Source organism: Lynx rufus, unplaced genomic scaffold, assembly GCF_022079265.1.
Source record: "Lynx rufus isolate CCGP_SWC_20201006 ecotype Redwood Valley unplaced genomic scaffold, mLynRuf1.p SCAF_13, whole genome shotgun sequence".
NCBI lineage: Eukaryota > Metazoa > Chordata > Mammalia > Carnivora > Felidae > Lynx > Lynx rufus.
This window is the reverse complement of record NW_025814827.1, coordinates 14,433,128-14,450,414: the sequence shown is the minus strand read 5'-3', so window position 1 is coordinate 14,450,414 and position 17,287 is coordinate 14,433,128.

The window sequence follows — 17,287 nt, the reverse complement described above, 5'->3', positions numbered from 1 at the left end:
GGATACTCACATACAAAGAATGAAATTAGAACCTTATGCCGTATATAAAAATTAACTCAAAACATATCAGAGACCCAAATGTAAGAGCCAAAACTATAAAACTCTTAGAAGAGAGGCACCTGGGTGGCTCAGTTGGTTAAGTGTCCAACTCTTCATTTTGGCTCAGGTCATGATCTCACAGTTTGTGAGATCAAGTCCTGCATCAGGCTCTGCACTGCCCCCCCTCTGCCCCTGCCCCACTTGCTCTCTCTCCTGCGCACATGCAGTCTATTTCTCTCTCTCAAAATAAATAAGTATAAAAATAAATAGATAAAACTCTAAGAAAAAAGAAACATAGGGGTGAATCGCTGTGACCCTGGATTAGGCCATAGTTTCTTAGTACCTAAAGAACAAGCAACTACAAAAAACCAGATAAATTAAGATTTTGTAAAAATAAAAAGTCTTTGTGCTTCAAAAGACATTGTCAAGAAAGTGAAAAGACAACTCACAGAATTTGAGAAATTATTTGCAACCCACGTATCTAATAAAGGTGTCATCACCAGAATATATAAAGAACTCTTATAATTCAACAAAGAAAGACAAAAAACCCAATTTGAAAATGGACAATGGCTTTGAACAGACATTTCTCCAAAGAACATATAGAAATGGCCAATGTGCACATCAAAAGGTATTCAACATTATGAGTCATTAGGGAAATGCAAGTTGAAACCACAATGAGACACTACTCCATACCCACCAGGATGGCTAAAATAAAAAATAGTAATAATAATAACAATAAGTACTAAAGAAGATAGGGAGAAACTGGAATGCTCAGACAATGCCAGCAGAAATGTAAGTGGTGGGGCTGCTTTGGAAAGCAGTTCCTCAAAAATTTAAATATATAGTTTCCATGTGACCCAGCAATTCCACTCTCAGGTCCATATACCCAAGACAATTGAAACCTGTGTTCACATAAAAATTTGCAAATGAATGCTCACAGAAACATTATTCATAATAGCCAGATCATAGAAACAGTGCAAATGTCCATTAAAACTAACATGGATAAACAAAATGTTATAATGGAGTATCATTCAGCCATAAAAAGGAATGAAATACCAACTCATGCTATAACATGGATGAGCCCTAGAAATATGATTTCAAGAAAGAAAAGCCAGTCACAAAAGATCACATATTGTATGATTCCACTTTCATGAAATTTCCAGAAGAGACAATTTTATAGATAGAAAGCAGGAGTGGGAATGAATGGAGAAAATGGAGAACGGCTACTAATGGTTACAGGGCTTCTTTTGGGGGTAATGAAAATATTATAAAAGTAATTGTGATGATGATTGCATAACTGTGAACCTATTACAAATATTGATTTGTATACTTTAAATGAGTGAATTATAGGGTATGTGAGTTATAACTCAACAAAGCTATTTAAAAATAAATAGGTCAAGGGGAGCCTGGGTGCCTCAGTCAGTTAAGCATCCAACTTCGGCTCAGGTCATGATCTCACAGTTTGTGGATCCAAGTCCCACGTATGACTCTCTTTTGACAGCTGAGAGCCTAGAGCCTGCTTCAGATTCTGTGTCTCCCTCTCTCTCTGTCCCTTCCCTACTCGTGCTCTCTTCTCTCCCAAAAATAAATAAGCATTAAAAAAAATTTATGGGCCCTCATCAAAATAAAAAGCTTCTGCACAGCAAAGAAAATAATCGGCAAAACTAAAAGGCAAACCGACGGAATGGGAGAAGATATTTGCACATGACATATCAGATTAAGGGTTAGTATCCAAAATCTATAAAGAACTTATCAAACTCAACACCCACAAAACAAACAATCCAGTGAAGAAATGGGCAAAAAGACATGAATAGACACTTCTCCAAAGAAGACATCCAGATGGCCAACCAGCACATGAAAAAATGCTCCACATCACTCATCATCAGGGAAATACAAATCAAAACCACAATGAGATACCAACTTACACCTGTCAGAATGGCTAACATGAACAACTCAGGCAACAACAGATGTTGGCGAGGATGCAGATAAAGAGGATCTCTATTGCATGCTGGTGGGAATACAAGCTGGGGCAGCCACATTGGAAAACAGTATGGGGGTTCCGCAAAAAATTAAAAATAGAACTACCCTATGACCCAGCAATTGCACTAGTAGGTATTTATCCAAGGGATACAGGTATGCTGTTTCGAAGGGGCTCATGCACGCCAATGTTTATAGCATACTATTAACAGTAGCCAAAGTATGGAAAGATCCCAAATGCCCATGGATGGATGGATGGATAAAGAAGATGTGGTATAGCTATACAATGCAGTATTATTTGGCAATCAAAAAGGATGAAATCTTCCCATTTGCAACTATGTGGATGGAACTGGAGGATATTATGCTAAGTGAAATTAGTCAGTCAGAGAAAGACAAATATCTTATGACTTCACTCACATGAGGACTTTAAGATACAAAACAGATGAACATAAGGGAAGGGAAGCAAAAATAATACAAAAACAGAGAGGGGGACAAAAACCTAAGAGACTCTTAAAGAAGAAGAACAAACAGAGGGTTACTGGAAAGGTGTGGGAAGGGGGGATGGGCTAAATGGGTAAGGGGCACTAAGGAATCTGCTCCTGAAATCACTGTTGCACTATATGCTAACTAACTTGGATAAAATTTAAAAAGCAAATAAAAATAAAAATAAAAATAAAAATTTTAAATAAATAAATAGGTCAAAAAATTAAAAAGTAAAGTAGCACATGCTCATTGACAGAGGGAATGTGTGGGAAAGTATAACAAAGGACAAAAATGTCACTTGTGACAACCAGAGATAAACACTGCTAACATTTTGGCTTCTTTCCTTCTGAAATTTATTTTCAACAGTTACTTTCATGATTGAAATTATAAGCACACACTATTTTATGTGAATTCATTTCTTGCCTCAGAATGACCCCCAGCGCCACAGTCCCTGGACACTTGGCCCACCCTTTGTCCCCACCTCCCACCATCCTCCCTGGAAACCTCTGCCCAGCCAACTCCAGAGGACCCTTGTCCTCACCTGGATGGTATTCTATGATTGGAATGCCCCTCCTCTGATTTGCTTGGCTGGAAAACCCCTACTTCTCCCCTCATCATCTGCCCCAATGCCTCCTCCTGCTCAGTGAAGCTTCCCCAGAGGCCTCAGCAATGGCTTCTACTGACACTTCTCACCCTTTGTTCCTGTGAGAGGTTCTTACTCCTAAACTGGCTCCTCAGTTGCAAATTCGGTATTCAGCCCCCTTTAGGAGAAAAGAATTAGGGGGAAGGAGAACATTTCAGGGTAGGATATGGAGTAGGGAGGTTGAACCTCCTTTCTTCAAGTGCCTCAGCTTCCCCCCCGGAATCCCCTCAGGCAAACTGGCAGTCTTAGTCTGACCACAAAAAAAGAGTGGAGGTTGGCCTCCCTTTGCACCCACTGGATTTGCTGCCCTCACCCACGTCCCAACCCACCTGGGTGTTGTAGCCATTGGCTGACGGTCCCTCCTCTCACCCTGGCTTCTCCCTTTGCCTTTATCCTCTCTCTAGGGCAGATGCACACCACTGATCCCTAGTCAGGACTGATTTGGGGTGACGTAGGAGGAACCAGGGTCCCGGGCTTGGTAACCCCACTGATCTCTGAGGGTCCAGGAAAGGGGCCAGATCAGTTGGCCTGAGTTTCCTCATGTGTCTGCTAGACCACAAAAATTTGGGTACAGTACATTACAACTAACAAAAAGATCGATCTCTCTTGCAAGATGGACTTATTCTGAGATTGCAGAACTCAGGAAATGGAACCCATCTCCTTGTTATCAATGTAAAAACTGAGCTGAGCTATTTGTGATCTAAATCAAAATAGAACTGTGTCTGGCAAACTCATTTTTCTCAGGCCCCGGCAGCTCCCCAAGATACATTGTCTACTGATGGGGGTGGGGGGGAGAGACAATGGCAACTGCCAGGAGCCATTGATCACTTGTTTTATGTGCAGAATGAATCCTTAATCACTGTCGCTTCAGAAAGAAAGGGGAAATTGAGATGGATTCTCAAGTGCCAAAGGCAGAGAGCTTGGTAATTGTAGCTCTTTCATTAAAACTTTGGAGCGTAATAAGTTAGCCAGTGGTTGTTCATCTCTGCCTTGGCGTCCACATCTTGGCTCATCGCTAAGGGGTGCAATGAAGAGTCCTAAGAGCCATGGGTAATCTCTCCTCAACGTGAGCTGAGGGCTCAAGAATCTCATCAAATGAAATCTGACATCTCAGCCTGGCATCTGAGGACCTACAAAATGGACCCAACTTACCTCTCCGACCCTATCACTTACTCCTCCCTGAGCCCAGGTTTCATAATTTGTAAATAGAAGCAAAACCCTACGTTGCCTCATTAGCCTATGCTGTTTCATTCTTCTGATCCACTTCTTGCACTAGTTCTTTGTATTGGCCGGTGACATTTATTTATGTATTCATTCACTTTGCAAATACTTATTAACTGTTTATTGTATGCTCCTTGGTTAGCAAGAAGAGTCATGGTTTCTAACCACCCACCGCCTTGGGGCTCTTCAGCTGGAGCATGCATTTTCAACAGGGGGCACTACTACCCTTTAGTTCAAGGGGAGCAAAAAAATTCTTACTCTTCTAATACATAAAACATAAATATTCATGCATTATATAAACAGATACGCAGCATATTCTAAAATCTCATGAGGGAAGGGAGGAACGATTAGGGAAAAAATGTCTGAAAAGGATCCTTAGGGGAGCAATAATGAAAACAAAGTCTCTTGTCTACACTGGTTGAAAGTGACTTTCTGCCCTTTTTATCCACCTCAGGCTACACAACTCAGTACATGTCCCCTCCTCCAAAAAAAAAAAAAAAAAAACTCTGAAAAAAACCTATTTCTCTCTGCCCCTCTTCTTTGCTCCCATGACGAGCCCTACACAGCTAGTTCACAGCACGAGTCCCTGAGCTCCTGTCCAGGCTCTGCCTGACCCCTGGCTCTGTCTCCCACACGAGTCTGTAAGATGCTTTCAGGCAAGACTCTTGTCATTGTGTTTAACCCTGAGGGCCTAGCAGGTTAACTAACACTTCTTTGCAGGTGTTCAATAAATATCAAATGAATGAATGATCAGCATGACATTGATCACTTTGTCATTCTAAGGGTGGAGAGAAAAGGGGTTAAAGGAACCAACATTTACTGAGATCCTCCTGTATGCCACACACTATGACAGACCATGGTACAGTCTGCCTTACTTCCACTGTCACCACAGCCATGCAGGTAGCAGGGCAGAAACTGTTCTCCATGGAGAAAGGAGGATCCATGCAGGGGTGTGCTGAAGGCAGGTTCTGTGGCTGAGCAGAGCCTATTCAGTTTTCAGCAAGTTTTCAAGCCAGGCATTAAAAACTATTGCTAGCTTGGGGCGCCTGGGTGGCGCAGTCGGTTAAGCGTCCGACTTCAGCCAGGTCACGATCTCGCGGTCCGTGGGTTCGAGCCCCGCATCGGGCTCTGGGCTGATGGCCCAGAGCCTGGAGCCTGTTTCCGATTCTGTGTCTCCCTCTCTCTCTGCCCCTCCCCCGTTCATGCTCTGTCTCTCTCTGTCCCAAAAATAAATAAATGTTGAAAAAAAAAATTAAAAAAAAAAAAAACTATTGCTAGCTTGAAATCAGCTATCACAGGAGTATTTACACCATGGAAATGGGCAAACATTATAAATCAGAGCTTTTTTCTTCCCTGCTCTGAGACCTGGCTTACCAGCATATCACTGGCTCCATGCCTGGCAAGTGGCAGCCAGGAGAGGGGACAGAGTTTTTCCATTCAACCAACACTGCCTCCCTACCAGTTGTGGGCACAGGGCTGGGGGGTAAAGGGAGATATCTACCTATGCACATTAAGACTTCATCCAGGATCTCACCTGCTACCACTTTTCTTTCATGGAACTGCCTTTCCTTGCTCTTTGGTTAATTACTGTCTGGAAGTGAATAAAGAGGACCCCTGAAAATCACCCTCTTGGCACTTGGGAGTCACCTCTGCTTCCCAGGAGGCAGAGGTCAGGGAGGAGACTCCAGAAATCCTCCTCAGAATCAATACCCCAAGGCCAGAGGCCAACAGGCTCCCAGTTACCCTCACAGGGAGTCTTGCAGAAGCCTTTTCTAGATATGGCAACCATTTGTTTGCCCATCTCTCAAGAGTACAGGTTAGTTAGGGGAAGGACCAAGGGCTTTGCCCTCTGTATCCACCTGCAGCATGTAGCCCAGGCCCGGCACACATTTGGCACTCGGTAGATGTGCCTGTGGGAATAACACCCACCTGACCCAGATACAGCCCATCGGGGGACCCGTCCTGTTCCGTACCCGGGTATGGCAGTGGATTTTAACAAACTGAGTCAACCTCGAAATTCTTTAAACAACTCTTCTAATTCCTTGACCCTTTTGCATTTCCCAGAAGACTCAAAAAAATTTCAAAATGCCCTGAGGATGCTCTGGCTGTAAGTTTGAAATGCTAAATGTCTTATTAGACAAAGGACTTTGGGTTTGACTCCTCTAGAATGCAGATCTGCTCACAGCAGCATCGGCAATAGCTGGAGTTTCGCCACATCACAGTATCATTAGCAACCAGACAGAGTTATTCCGCACATACCTTTTAATGTCGAGTCTCCGTTTTCTGACTGCTTGACAAGCCAGAGAGGATAAATAAAGGAGGCTCCTGGAGCATCTGGCTTTCTTTCACATTAGGTTCTGTGATGGGATCCCTGATTTAAGACCAGGATCCAATTGAGAGCTATACTCATAGCACAATAAATAATAGGGAAACATCAAGCCTGAACTGGTGCAGTGTGTTAGTCCAGGACCACGTACTGTGACATTATTTATCATCAAGCAAATCCTTATTTTGGTTTCTAGAGAAGGGTATCATACAATTAATACTGAAAATGGAAAGAAAATGGCATTCAGGGAGGAAGTGTTTGTCCTTGTTGGGGAATAAGGGTCAACAGGTGAAAAAAAAAAAATCAGTGGATGTGTTCAAAATAGTTACAGGAGACGGGGAACATTTTGTTTTTCTTGGCTGCTTTTGTCATGATTTCTCCCAAGCTCCTCTTGCAATTGACATTAGGAAAAAGGAGTAAAAAGGATTCCTTATCAACAGTGATTAAGTAGCCTAGATTTTTAACCAGAATTCCAAAGTTCTGTGAGTCTTTGAAACAAAGATTATTCATTAAGGTACACTAAAATACAGTTTAGTTCTGTCCATTTGTCAGACTTTTTTATATCCGTAAGTTCACAAATCAGAAAAAAATATTCCATGTTAACCCGGCAACCCAGATTTTTAGAAACTGTGTATCCTCAATATTGTTATTCTCCCTCCAGCCTCCTTTCCTTTTTTAAATCCGTATCATGACTTGTGGGGTACACAGAATCACAGATGCAGGGACTGGGGTGCAGAGAAGTTGAGTAAATTGCACAAAGTCACCCAGCCAGCAGGTGCTGGGCCTGGGCTTCAATCACGGGGACGCCGTCTCCCAGTATGTGGTTTCCACTAGCCTCACCTCTACCCCACCCCCATCCCCTGAGTCCTTCCAGCCCCACTTCCTAAAAACACTAAGGCAGCCCCACAAAGGCGAGGGAAAACGGTGTCCTGCGGATGTCCCTCTCCTCTTCCTCCCCTAGTAGTCTCCTCTATCCCAGGGAAGCCTACAGTCTGTATTCCCCTGACTCTTTGCCCCCCACCCCCCACCGCCAACCAAGGCCTGCCCTGAAGGATCAGCCATGGTCCTGGGTGGACAGAACAAACCCCAGGTGGAAAACACAAGTGCAGCTAACAATGGAAGAAGCGCTCAGCTCATCCACCACGCCCTCCAAAAAATCCCCACCAAGGATGAGAGTGACAAGGATTAGCATTTGTATTTTCCCAGCTATTCCTCACAACAAGGTCATAGAGTTAAGTGGAGTCACCCCCATTTTACAGATAAGGCAAATGAAGCTCACAAATGTAAAGTCCCGTGCCAACTTCACACAGTAAATGGCGGAGCCATGGCTCAAACCTGCATCCTGGAATCCAAGATTTTTCCATAACAATGAGATAAAGTCCCAGTGTGGGTAACGTGGGGTGCCCAGGGTCTGCTGCTCTACGCCTGTGTGGTTGGAAAGACCACAGAGCGTGGAGTCAAGGAGCCCGGGTGGGAATACGGGCTCAGGTTCCTCAACCTCTCTGGGCCTCGACGCCCTCATTTCTCAAGGGAAGAGGATAACAGGCGCCTGCCGGGGTTGCTGGGAGGCCCTGGGACAAGATCCCGGCAGAACACAGGGCGCACAGAGTGGGGGGGCTCACTCCGCGTGAGCCACCGCCCCGCTCGGGTCCCCTCCTCCTTCAGGGGTGTTGGCTCTGTTTCACGCCGCAGCCGGCGAGAAAGCCTAGTGGAGGCGGCTGCAGACACACACCGGCCCCCCTACCTGCGCAGGGTTCCTTCAGAAGGGAGTCGTGTCCAGCTCTGATAAGGCGCTGATCTGGCGGGAAGATCACAGCCAGCAGCCGTCTCTCCCACCAAGGAGAGAAAATGACGGGGCTGCCACGGGACTAAGGGGCTGGAGATGTAGCCAGCCGTCGCTTGGGGCCTAATTATCCGGCAGTCAAAGCCCTGGTGACATTTGAGATCCCTATCAACCCTGAAATACCCTCAGATGCCTTCCGAGTTTGAGTTATCTACCCAGGCGTCCGAATTAAGCGAGGCACGAGGGGGCTACGGTGGCCTCTGGGGGTCATTTCTAGCAAGCGCCCAGTAATTCTCTGGCGCCGAAAGAAGTCGTGAGCTGGGGCCTGCAATAGAGAAGTGCTATCAAGGAGGAGAGACCAGGAAACTTAAAACAGCATCCCAGAACACATCCAATTAAACCCCTAAATTAACAGGTGAAGAAAGAGCGCCAGGAGAGGGTAGTGCCTGATAATTAGCACACAGCTAAAACGTGGCAGAAACGGCGCTTGAGCCCTCAGCCCAGCCTTTTCGCTAGGACACCGCCTCTTAACCACATTGCCTCTAACGTTTGGCCCTTACATCCTGTCCTTGGCGGGGACCCGTCCCCCTCCACCGACCCTGGAGAGCCATTGCCAGATTTGCCGTTACCAAGATTCACTTTTACCCTATCGTTCGCTATCTACCACTTCCAGCAACACTACTGGAAGAACACTCGGTAGAGAGTAAAATCTTTCCACCAGCATTCAGGGATCTTCTTTGGTGCGGCTTGATACAGCCTTTTTAGCCTTGTTCATCCTTCCTATTCTTTCATTCATTCAACAAATACTTATTGTGTCCTGAACAGAAGCAGGCACGGAAATAAAGTAATCAACAGCAAAACTGTTTCTGTCCTTTAAAACTTCTGATTTACTGTAAGAAACATCCACATAAACAGAAAATTATACACAATGTACTGGGGGCAGACATTTGCTAGGAAATACAGGCACCCAGAGAAGGACTCCCATATGAAGCCAGTATGAAGAGGGAGGGTACATTTAGGAGAGTCTTCCAGAAGGAAAGATGCCTGAGTTGAATTTTAAAGTGGGCTATGGCCAGTTAATGGGAAGGACCAGAGAAGCAGCAGGAGAAAGTAAAGCCTCAGTGAGAAAATGGCATGGAATGTGAAGCCCCTGTGACATTCTTTTTTACCCCTTTACTTCTGGTGACTTGGAATTTAAAAAGTAGGTTTTTTAATAACTAATGTGAGGAACTTCAGGAAGTTCCTGGTCTCTGTGACGTGGAACAGAGTGAGACAGGTGGACATGATACCAGGCCAGTGGCAGGGCGGCAAGAGGGGCTTATAGATCACACCATGGAGGGCCATATATATTATTCAAATGGGCTTGAAGTTGATAGTACAGGTCAAGGATACTTTTTTTTTTAATTCTTTTAAATGTTTATTTATTTTTAAGAGAGAGAGAGAGTGAGCGAGCAGGGAAGGGGCAGAGAGAGAGGCAGACGCAGAATCCGAAGCAGGCTCCAGGCTCTGAGCTGTCCAGGCTCTGAGCTGTCAGCACAGAGCCCCATGGTGGGTTCACACCCACGAACCATGAGATCATGACCTGAGCGGAAGTCAGACGTTTAGCTGACTGAGCCACCCAGGCGCCCCAGGTCAAGGATTCTTGACGTCTGGCCTTTAGGGTCCAGTGCCCTCTCCCCTGAAGTTTAAAATTTATAAGTAAGCAACTTAAAAAATCTAGTAAGCAAAAAAGAAAAAAGATCTAGTAAGCAAAATTGTATGCATGAATTCAACTTTTATCACATTCTAAAAGGAATTCATGACCCCAGACATGCAAAGGATAACTGGGAGAAGGACTGAACCATGTTTGAAGTTTGTAAGCCAGAGAGAGCCTGTGTAAGATTTATTATATATGTGGATCCCACTGATGTGATGAGAATAGGGCCTTTGTCTTTTTCACTGCTGTGTCTCTAACACAGATCACCATGTTTTATACAGGATAAGCATTAAATAGGGAAAGAATGACAGCTGTGTGGAGTGGAGGATGGGCTTGAGGGGACAAGACCAGAGGCAAGGAATCGGTTAGGAGGCTGTTGGAGTAACTCTGTATGGGGGGTGGTTGTTGGTATAGAATAAAAGTGACATATTGAAAAATGTTTTGGAAATAAAATTAATAGCATTTGATGGTTTGCTGAACATGGGAGGTGAGAGGAAAAGAGAAGTTAAGGACAACTCCCACTTTTCTAAATGACAGTGCCACAGACAGAAATAAAGGAACCAGGAAGCAGAGCATGCTAGGAGGGACTGGTGGTTACTTCTGTTGGGATGCAGCACAAGGGGCCTGAATGACATCCAAGGGAAGATGCTAAGTAGGCAGGGCGCATGAGGCCGAAGTTTGGAGGCAGGATCTGAGCTGGAAACAGACACGTATGTGGGGATCAGGAATATAAAAGGACTGAACCCCTAAGAGTGAGCGAGGCCACCTGGGAGAGAATAGAGGGAGCAGGAGCAGGCCAAAGACAGAACTCTCAGGAAACCAGCATTTAGGAAGTATTCAGAGGGATTCAAACCTGCAGAACAAACATTGAATTCCACAAAATCTAGGGACGGGAGAATTTAATGGAAGAGGAAACGTCTAGCGCAGGCAGATGTGACTGAGGGTTCAGTAAGCTAAGGACCAACAGCTAGTCACTGATTTGACAATAAAGAGGTTATGGATGGCCTTAAGGGAGAGGATTTCAATGAAGTATGAGAAGTGAAAGTCACATGGTACGGGATAATGATGGACATTGAAGAAATAGGTGCATTAAAAGAATCCTGTCTTGGGACGCCTGGGTGGCTCAGTCAGTTAAGCGTCCAGCTCTTGATTTCAGCTCAGGTCATGATCTCACAGTTCATGAGATCGAGTCCCAGGCTGGGCTCTGCATTGACAGCACGGAGACTGCTTGGGATTCTCTGTTTACCTTCCTCCCTGCCCCTCCCCCGCTTGTGTGTGTGTGTGTGTGTGTGTGTGTGTGTGTGTACATGTGCACTCTCAAAATAAATAAATAAACTTGAAAAAAATAGGGGAGTTTCAGAAAGGTGAAGTATTATAATGACTGTTAGGCAAACATATCTTTCACAGCAACTTCATCACATTGTCCCCACCCCAGCCTGCCAGTCAACAGCAACACCCCCATCCCACCCACATGGGTTGCACACGCCAGCTGCTGCCTCCTTAATGAGACTGCTGTCCATCCTTTCATTGGCTCCCAGGGGCAACGTCCTGAGCATCACAGCCAGCCCAACCCAGAGACACTGCCTGTCACAAATCCATATTCGTATGGCCCCCACTTCCCACCCCACCCAACAGACTCCATGCTGCCATGTTACTTTGTCCTTCTGGAGAGATAATGGCTTCCTCCAAGGGGCCTCCAGACACTAGGTGACCCATTAAGATGGCAATGAGGATGGTTCCTTCTGAAGTTTTCAGGATTTCAAATAAGCCACCGAAATAATGCCCACCAATTCTCTTCCATTTTATGAAATATAAAGATGTATATACAGAACCGATTCCTAATTAATTAATGAAGTTTGCTTCTTTCAGAAACACCTCATAGAACATGGGGCTGGGTGGGAGAAAGACAGTGAGGGGGCTCCCTAGTGTCAAGAGATTAGGGAATGCTGAGTTAAAACTTCAGCTAAAATGAAAGTGTGTTATCTGAGAAAAGCAAACGCATTAAGCTATCATCATTTATTAACACTTGAGTGTAAATGAGCTGGTGAGATTAGCTGTCCAACAGTCAAAGATTCCAGTGGTACTAGGAAGAGAGAAGGAGGATGACAGGACACTGGGAGGAGCCGGGACAGTCCTACACGCAGAACTGGAAAGAGGCATGGACCCAGGGTCCAGAGAATCTGGTGTAAAACATAATCACAGGCCACAGAACAGTGTGACATTCTCTTCTTCATTTGCCTTTCACAGCCCAGGACAGTGAGTTCTAACTGTCCTCCAAAAGCCAGCACAACGTGGCAGAGCCTGACACCCTGGGTGGAAAGCCCAGCTCTGCCATTCGACTAGCTGTGTGGTCTGGGGGACTTGTTTAACCTCTCAGTGTCTCCTCGTCCTAAATATGGAGATAATTATACTGCCAGCCTCCTAGGGCTGCGGTGAGGATTAGATGAGCTAAATCACGGAACTCTCTTAGAACATACTTGACACATGGTAAGATGTTAGCTGTTCTTTTATAAATGAGGATACGAGGCATAATGAAGTAAAGATCTTTGGCCAAGGTCATCAGCAACAAAGTAGCAAGGCCTAGATGAGGAGGCCTCATTTTCCCTGAAAACATATATCATCTGGGAAACTGAGTTAACATCACTCCGTCCGGGATTTCTGATTGGATGGGACAGGTGGGGCAGGTGGACTGTGCCTTAGGAGAGTAAGAATCCGTTTGGAATGGTGCTGCCCAGATGATTCTGATGTGGGGGATCTGCAGGCGACAGTTTGTTGAACACTGGCTTGCCCTTGGCACTGTCCAGGAGATCGTGGGACAGACCACTTGTTCCCAACCCCTTGACCAACAGTGTAGCACTCCTGCTCCTGACTCACTGTGCATTTTCTTTCTCTAGTTTCCAGGGGAAAAGTACTGCACAACCAATGTCAGAGAGGGGGAGTTTTCTTCAAGACCAAGAGTTTTAAAACCAAGCTCCACTTCAGAGTGGATTTTACCACTGGGTTCTGTAATGGAAATGCTGACATAATCTTAATTATGAGAGAGAATTTCTCTCGGATGGAAATGCGGTGACCCAGAAGACTCCATTTGCAAGTCCTCCTGACCTGTAAGAGAAGATGCCTGGTGGAATATTTTGGGTAATATATTATGCATCTACTTATCCTATGATCCCCATCTGTGGGCTTAGCAAGGCAGTATTTTGAAGAAAGGGAGAAAAAAATATGAACACCAGGCTTGAGAACACTCGCCTGGATCAGAGACCAGGGTGAGCTTTCTACTCTGCAGTGTTTTGCATTTCATATGAAGTGAAATCTATTTCAGGTGCTGCTGAAAATGCAGGAGAAGTACCAGTGACGGGAGTCCTAGGAATTAAACTGGCCTCAGTTCAGAGACACAGAGTGGTCTCACACCATCGGTCCTGCATATTCATAATTCGCCAATGTGAAGAGGTCTTTGTTACCAAAAAAAAAAGAAAAGAAAGAAAGCAAGCAAGAAAGAAAGAAAATTAAAAGAAAGAAAGAGGAAGAAAATAAAAAGTTCTTTGGGAAGGATCCTTTCATACAAATGAGGGGTTCCCGTCACCCCAGCCCCGGGAAGCATGTGCGTGTTACCCTTATCTGCCCTCTAACATTTGACTTTGTGCTGGTGCTGCTCGTGGCTGCCTTGCTGAGATAGGGATGGCATGGGTTCTAGGTTGAATATATATTACTCTGAAAGCCAAGCTGCTTCCCCAGAGTCGGGCAGCATTCAAGTATTGGGCTCCTGGCTAGGATAACAGGGCAGATCCCTAAGCAGGACTGGGCAGCCACTGCAACTCTATTTCTCAACAGAAACCAAAGAAACGGAGCCTTCCTTGAGAGAGCCGAGTGACAGGGGAGTGTCTGGAGAGTGTCTGTTGTGGAGGCTGTAAGCCTCTGTCTATATTCATCTAAGTGGTACTGAGTCACCACAATATGTTGTTTGAATGTACAGTTCCATGTTGACAAACTTATATACTCATGTGGCAACAAGCTAATCTGGACAGAGAATGTCCCTCCTGCCTCCTTCCAGTCAGTCTCTCCAGGGGCACCACCGTTCTGACACCTATTATCATAGATGAGCTTCAAGTGTCCAGGAACAACGATATTGGTGGACTCATAAAGCATGTGCCCATTGTTGTTTGGCTTTTTCTTTTTTGCTCAACATAATGTTTTTGAGATTCAAGATGCCTTTGTGTGCCAGTGACTTGCTCCAGATCACTCTTTAAATGTTGGGAACTCACAGGGTGCCTGGGTGGCTCAGTGAGTCAAGTGTCTGACTTTGGCTCAGGTCATGGGCTCATGGTTCATGGGTTCGAGCCCTGTGTTGGGATCTGTGCTGACAGCTCAGAGCCTGGAGCCTGCTTCAGATTCTGCGTCTCCCTCTCGCTCTGCCCCTCCCCTGCTCGTACTCTGTCTCTCTCTCAAAAAATAAACATTATGAATTTTTTTTAATGTTGGGAACTCACTCAATAGTCCCACCGCCCACAGAGGCATCCGTGTTCCTGAGCCAAGAGAGCCTCAGTTCTACAGGACGTCCAGGATCTATAGCAGCTCTTCTGGCCGTGGAGCTCAGGGAATCGGAGGAAGCCCTGGGGTTCTCACGTCTTCTTCATCCTTCCTTCCAGCTGCTCCATGGTTCTGATATAGGGTGGAAGTTTCCCAGCAGCCCCTTCCAATTCCCCAAAAGTTCACCCTCTTGACCAGTGTGCCGTGAGTGAGGTGGGCAGAAGAGTCTGGAGGCCCTGACAGTGAAAAGTTTCCTTAGCTGTGGTAAGAAGGAAGCAGTGGGGATGAGGGAGGGCATGTTTCCAAGGCCTCCAGAGTCTGTGCAAATTTATCCTTCCTCTCAAATTGCCTCCAAACTTCAGTAATAAGCACGCTCGTAGTTCACTGATGAAATATATTCTTCCAAAGCAATTTTAAAATAATCGTGGTGTATGCTAAACCTTAAAAAAAAAAAAAAAGAAAGAAAGAAAGAAGGAAGGAAAGAAAAAGAAAACCCTGCAGCCAAGTCATCCTAGACTGAGCAGCCACGACAGAATTTCATAATTAGGAAATGCAGTGTCATTTCTGAACGTTATTGCACCTTTGAAAAACGGTATCAAACTGAGGACTGCATATTTGATACCCGATTGATTTCAGATTTCAAGTCAACTGCAGCAAACTAATGAGCTGCCTCCTTCGTGAACGGCTGGCTCCGGCTCAGAGGGTCTGGGAGGGAAGACATGGAGAGGTTCTGAGCCCCAGGGCCCTGAGTCCCCTGAAATAAAGCTGAGGGGCCACTGGGCTGGTGGGCATGGAGGACCCCCACTGCCTCTTGCATTAAAGCTTTTGCCCAAGGGGCTGTTTTTGAACTCAGGCTTTATTTCAAGTGCCCTTCAATTTTGCTCACCCACGCAGACGCTGGGGATCAGGAGGATCAAAGCCCTGGACTGAAGCAGGCTTGTGGTTCCCCCCAACGCTTCTCCACGGCTGGCCCCGACCCCGGGGCCGGGGCTGGGGCCAGGCCCTCGGAGCATGTGCACCGTGTGATTTCACCAACCGCCAGCCCTTTGCCACCACCACCAAGTACTCTCACCCACTCCCCTGTGTGCTCCAGGGTCCATTAGAATTTCATTCACAGAATCTTGCACCTGGAAAGGGATGGGCCTGTCATTGTTGTCAATATCACCTTCAAAGCCAGAATGCGTCCAAGGCATTTCCGGCATGGGGCCCCTCAGGGCCTGCTGCTGGGGTTGCACTGCCCTGTGATGTCACCAACTCATAGAGTTGGAACTGTTAGAAAGGGCTTCTTGCCCTACATCACAGATCAGCTTCCTGTAACTCTCACCCACCACAGCTCCTCAAACATCGGAGGACAGCTCTGAAGCCCATAGCACATGCGTTAGTACCAGGCCCACAGAGCCTCCCACTACCAGTGAGGCTTTCCGAGTCTCGGTGCTCTCCCTGAAGCCTTGGGTAGACCCCTGGGCCCAGCCCGCAGTCAGTGCCCAGCATCCCTCACCGCGTGGGTGGGCTCACTGAGACATGTGCTCTACACCATTTCCCGGGGCTTTTCTGAAGCCTGAAGCCCACTTACCCACTGTGGGAGCTGGCTGGATAACACAACCTTTTCCTGGCTGCCTTTCCTTCCCTGTCTCCCTTCCTCATTCCCCTTCCGGTGTTTTTCGTACTTCCCGAATAAAACTCATACCTCGCTCCTTGTCTCAGGTCTGTCTCCGGGGAAGTCAACTAAGGCAATGCGCTACTTGAGTTCTCTTCCCCGAGCCGAATATTCCTGGTGCCCTTCTCCTATTCCTCCTGCAACACCGTTTGCAGACCCGTAACCACCTGGCCAGGTTCTCACTGGCCATCTGGTTTGCAAAGGTTTCTCCCATGAGGTGGTGGACATGGACCGGACAGGACATGATGCTCCCAGCACATCTATTCAATGCATTGCATGTCCTGAGGCTTCTCTTGATCTGTGCACTAGACTTCTCTTCTTGGCCTTAAAACTGCATTTGCTTTATCATGATACCGTATTCTTCGTGTATGCTCTCCTTGTTAATGTAAAACTCCTAGTCTTCTGATTTAAACTACTAGCGCACCAGACTTATTTTACTTTGGACTGGGTAAGCCTGCTCTGTGTCTTTATCCAAACATTTGGTGTAACTGTGAGATAGGACAGGCTCAGAGATGTGGTTGCGCCACATATTACTAGAGGCCTTAGGTTGGGAGCAATTCGTTAATCACATCCTGTTGGAACAGTTGACCAGCCCATGACACATGTATCTACTTACTGTCATCAGATCCAAATTTTCTCTATTAGATCCACAGCTGTCAGGAGAGACTTTGCAAAGGCTCTACTGAAAGCCAGGCCCATTGTCTAAAAGACTAGAATAAATCCCAGAATCCTTCACCAGGCTGTCTTGTCCTGTCTCCACATCCCTTCCCACGCCCCATGGTGCCATCCCACCCAGGCTAGGCCAATGTGAAAAACATTTCTCATCATTTTGGCTCCTAGGTTCTGACATGTTTCTACAGACGTTCTCTGGTAGGACAGTAACTGTTAACACAGGAGCTGCCCAAGACGCTGGAGGGCAGGGTCAGCACACTTACTCG